The 5,333-nt window shown below is 36.1% G+C and overlaps 1 long non-coding RNA gene across 1 annotated transcript in view; it reads left to right on the top strand.

Moving 5' to 3' along the window:
• The window catches only part of LOC106943374 (uncharacterized), a 7,644-nt gene extending 5,778 nt beyond the window's left edge, over positions 1-1,866 (top strand). The window contains exons 2-3 of the long non-coding RNA XR_001423904.1: positions 1,135-1,213; positions 1,754-1,866. This is a non-coding gene — a long non-coding RNA (uncharacterized LOC106943374). The remainder of the gene's footprint in view (positions 1-1,134; positions 1,214-1,753) is intronic.
• Positions 1,867-5,333: the final 3,467 nt, after the last annotated feature.

The following is a 5,333-nucleotide window of genomic DNA, read 5'->3' as shown; positions in this document are numbered from 1 at the left end:
AGGATCATTAAAAATTATTTTTTATTTATTTTTGTCAGATGGTGATGACAAAGTTCTGGGTCAGGTCGATTAAAAATTGAATTTTTAAAAAAAATTTTGCAACTGGGAGCCAGGACCTTAGCATATTTACATTTCCAAAACATTCCAGACATCAGTGAAACATAAAAAAACATGGGAAAATTACTAGTCTTTTTTGTACTGTTTTAACCATTAAACAATCTCCCCTTCAGTTCAACCTGGAGACACATTGTTGATGTTACTATTATAGTATTATTACTATTATTTAATAGTTTGCAATTAAATATCGGAAAAGATCAAAGTAATTTTCAGGTGGTGGAGAGTTGGTGATAGCAGCTGAAAGTACCATATTTTCCACACTATAAGGTGCACTCTCAATGAATGGCCTATTTTAAAACGTTCTTCATATATAAGGCTCACCGCATTATAAGATACATAGAATAGATGCTTCAGTTTAGGTTGCCAACTTGTCCTGTACTCCATTACACATCCAAATTTGTAAAGAAGAAGTCCTGAGTACTTTATATAGTAGGCTGCCCCAGTCATTGTTTCACTCACGGTGTTGGTGTTTGCAATATTGTGCCCAACTGCTTTCTGGGTAACAAAGACCAATCGACACGCTGCCGCCGCGCCCCTCCGCCCCTGGCTTTAAATGTATTAACAAACTTTATTAACAAACCAGCATGCTGACAACTATCCCAGCATGCACCGCGCGCTTCTTCTTCTACGGGGGAAAATGAAGTCGGCGGCTGCTTACCGTAGTGGCTAGACCTGTTGTGGCTCAATATTGGTCCATGTATAAGGCGCACTGTCGGCTTTTGAGGAAATTGAAGGTTTTTAGGTGCGCCTTATAGTGCGGAAAATACGGTAACTACAAAAAGTTACTTTTAATGTAACTTAGTTACTTTCCAAATCAAGTAATTAGTAATCCGGTTAAAGTTACTTCTTCAAAGTGTCTGTACCATCACTGGGTACTGCTAACTCACCTCTTGAGATTATTTGTATTCTCTGTATTTTTATCATTTTAACTACAACACGGACAGATTATCAGTTTCATAAATAACCTTTATTAAAATTGACAAGATATACATTTTTTCTCCCCTCTTTTAATTGCAGACATGAAAAATGAAATTGCACAAATATGATCCAAAGGACACAATTTATGCCTTTGTTAACAAACCCAGGAAGAGGAAAGGTGAGAGTTTGTGTTTTTTTCTGTAATTTTATTAAAGACATGATGTTCAGTTCCTGTATGTCTATGTTTTTATGTGCATGTGGAGACGTTGCGAACGAACCATTGAGATAAAGAAGAAAGGTTATTGCTTATTGCCTAAGCAGATGTGCGGTGCAGACACCGTGACATTAGCTCAGTTTCACAGGCTAACTTTGACAAGAATTATTTTCAGACACATGTATCGATCGCACCAGGAGTAATTTTACCTCATCAGTTAAAAAGCACAACATCAAACCACAGGTTGCAACACGGGGCTCAGATAGACAACAATAGAAATCAACCTGACATTAAACAGAAAAACAAAGCTGCTGTTTCACTGAATGAACTGTCTCTAACTCTGCATCCATTTCTTCACAAATACTGGCAATAAAAACACAAACAGCTTCAACTGCATCAGAAATAATTGATGCCAAAAGCTGATAAACTTTCCAAAAGAAAGCTGCACTAAAATCTTCCACTTACTTGCAGTTTTCTAATGAATTTCTGTTTTTTCTTCATCAGGGTCAAAGGTTTCCTCAGCTGCCACCAAAGGAAGTCCATCAGAGCAGCAGTCAGTTTACTCTTCAGTCGCCTTTAAAACTTAAATTAGTTATTTTATGGAGCTAATCTCAGCTCAGACTGTTGATTCTTTTAGTCAGTGCTAAAAGAGTCGCTGACATTTTTTTCTTATGTTTAAATCAACAAATAGTCATGGCCAAAAGTTTTGAGAATGACACAAATATTATATTTTCACATAATCTGCTGTCCTCTGGTTTTCATGTGTGTATGTCAGATGTTTTCATCACATACAGAAATACAATTGCAATCATATTATGAGTAACAAAAGCTTTTATTGACAGTTAGTATGAGTTAATACAGCAAGTCAATATTTGCAGTGTTGACCCCTCTTCTTCAGGACCTTTGCAATTCTCCCTGGCTGTCATGATCCATGTTTCTGTGTATTTATTTTTAGAGTTTTCTGTGTTCAGTTCCTTCCTGTGAGTCTCTGTGTCATCCCCGTTGATTATTCCCAGGTGTTTCTCGTTCCCTTGATTACCCCCGTGTGTATTTAAGTCCACCTGTTGTCTTTGTCTCTTGTTGGGTCCTTGTCTATTGTCAACGCATGTTGTCTGCGTCAGTCTGTCTGTCGTCACAGTTGTACTGGTTAAGTCCTGTGTCGGCGTCAGCTCCAGTTCTCAGTCTTTGTTTTCAGAGCTACCGGTATTTAGCTGTGCGCTTATCTCCTGCTGTGCTGCCTGTCCTGGACTGTTTTTATGAGCAATATTGTCATTAAATCTCCATCATCTTCATCTTACCTGGGTCTCAGCATCCTTTCCTCACTTCAACCACCACCCATTATGACACTGGCATGCTCTCAATCAACTTCTGGACCAAATCCTGACTGATAGCAGTCCATTCTTGCACAATCAATGCTTGCATTTTGTCAGAATTCCTAGGTTTTTGTTTGTCCACCCGTCTCTTGATGATTGACCACAAGTTTTCAATGGGATTAAGATCTGGGGAGTTTCCAGGCCATGGACCCAAAATCTATGTTTTGTTCCCTGAGCCAGTTAGTCATCATCTTTGCTTTATGGCAAGGTGCTCCATCATGCTGGGAAAGGCATTGTTCATCACCAAACTGCTCTTGGACGGTTGGGAGAAGTTGCTCTCGGAGGACATTCTGGTACCATTCTTTATTCATGGCTGTGTGGAGCCTTTTTGGCAACAATGGAGCCTCTCTCCTTAAAGTTCTTGATGATGCAATAGATGGTTGACTGAAGTCCAATCTTTCTAGCTGCGATATTCTTCCCTGATAGGCCATTTTTGTGCAGTGGAATGATGACTGCACGTGTTTCTTTAGAGATAACCATGGTTCACAGAAGAGAAACAATGATGCCAAGCACCAGCCTCTTTTTAAAGTGTCCAGTGGTGTCATTCTTACTTAATCATGACAGATTGATCTCCAGCCCTGTCCTCAATACCCAAACCTGTGTTAATGGAGCAATCACTGAAACGATGTTAGCTGGTCCTTTTAAGGCAGGGCTGCAATAAAGTTGAAATGTGTTTTGGGGGATAAAGTTAATTTTCAAGGCAAATATTGACTTTTGCAATTAATTGCTGTTAAGCTGATCACTCTTTATAACATTCTGGAGTATATGCAAATTGCCATTATAAAAACTGAAGCAGTAGACTTTGTAAATATTAACATTTGAATCATTCTCAAAACTTTTGGCCATGACTGTACAACAAAGCAATAAAAAACATGACACCTTAAAAACGTTATCTATTTCTACGTTGTTTATGGAAATTTAAAACATGTTTTTAGGACTTATTATCTTTCTCTTTCAAACTTTTGCATGTAGTATTTTCTATTTTTATTATGTTCTTGCTTATTTTGTTGTCACGTGTTTCTGATTTTCATCAGAGCAAAGCAGCAACTGCTTTTTAAATAAACTCACTGTGATGGTCTTTACTTTAACACGGCACTATTATTATGCTACATGTGTTTAAAATTAGAGATAAACTAACAATACCTGACAGCATCTTCATAGATCTATCAACAGACCTCTGCACTGAGTTTCTGTCTCTAACACACAAGGAATCTAAACATGAATAACAATGAAGAGAAAAAAAACTAAGTAAAAACATGGCTCAAATAACAAGCAACAAAATAAAAAACAAAACCTGATCTCTGCAGAAGATTCAATTCTTTACTTTGTTTGCTGCTGCATGATGACAGATTTATTGTTCTGCGTCAAACTCATCAGTTGTTTTAGTTTCATGTCAAACTCACATACTTGAAGTCAAAAGCTTTTATCTGGACGTCCTGGTACCTTTAGAGAGTTTATATCAATATTAACACCTTCATGTCTTCACTCTGAATCAGACTGAGGTCAGTCTGGTCTCTGCAGTCATGAATCACATTCAGAGCTGAGATAATCTAAACCCTGTCAAATAAAACTATGATGTTAAACTAGCGCCATCTGGTGTCCAAACACCAAAACATGAATCTACATACTTCAGTTCATATTTGCACTACAGGAGAAGTTTTTCAGTTCATTGAGTTTAAAAAAACTCAAACCAACATTAAGTGAAATAAATTATGTTTATCTCCTAATGCTGTTGTCATGACAACAAAAATACAACATGAAAAGGTGTTTCATCTACTTTATCAATATCCTGCAAACAGCAGTAATTTTACTGCCTTGCATATTTTTATACAGAATGAAAAATAATTAATGGCAGAAATAATTTTTGGTTGGGCTTTCAAATGTAAAGAGTTACACCTTGGTTTGGGGTTTTGTCATTTTGTGTTTTTGTCCCAGCCCTCAGTTTGCTGCTCATACTAAGCCTGGTTAAGTGGGAGTTGTTCCTCTCCACTGTTGCCACATGCTTGTACAAGAGGAAATGGAATGGATGGATGTTTTTAGGTGGACATTTTTAAAAATTATTGTCCAATGAATAACAAATTGTGCTGTATTGTTTAATAATATGCATTATCTTTGAACTGGATTGATGTAAAAAAGGGAAACCTAAACTGGATAAGTGCCTTGAGATTATATTTGTGAATAGTTAAAAATTACTTAAATTATTTCTGATGATTTTTTTTGTACAATTAAAGATGTTTCTAATTTTTATTTTAATAATAAAAATCCTAATGTTCATATATGCCATCTGTGTTTGGATCTCTTCTTATTCTGTTATTTCTGTAACATCATTTCTGTTTTCCTGTAAATTAAATTAAAAATAAGCAATGAAATTATGAGTTTTTAACTTATAACATATTTAAGTTAAAATTCTGTTTTTATTTTCTGACATTATAATTTATGGTTCACTTGATAGTTGTTGGTCTATCAAGAAGAAATTAAATTTATAACCATCCCTCATCATTTTCGTGACACAAACCAGTTTTCCTGTAGTGAATAAAAATCAACAGGCCAGTGGTGATGCAATGTGGACTAATGACTAGAGGGCCGAAAAGACTGAACTATAGGAAGCCAGAAACAGTAAATAAACTGCATATACAGGTGCTGGTCATAAAATTAGAATATTGTGATAAAGTTCATTATTTTCCATAATGTCATGATAAAAATTAAATTGT

The sequence above is a fragment of the Poecilia latipinna genome, unplaced genomic scaffold, assembly GCF_001443285.1.
Source record: "Poecilia latipinna isolate Pla-1442-1.1 unplaced genomic scaffold, P_latipinna-1.0 Scaffold5216, whole genome shotgun sequence".
In the NCBI taxonomy this organism is placed as follows: domain Eukaryota; kingdom Metazoa; phylum Chordata; class Actinopteri; order Cyprinodontiformes; family Poeciliidae; genus Poecilia; species Poecilia latipinna.
Note: the sequence above shows the minus strand (reverse complement) of the source record. Positions and strands in the feature narration are given on the sequence as shown.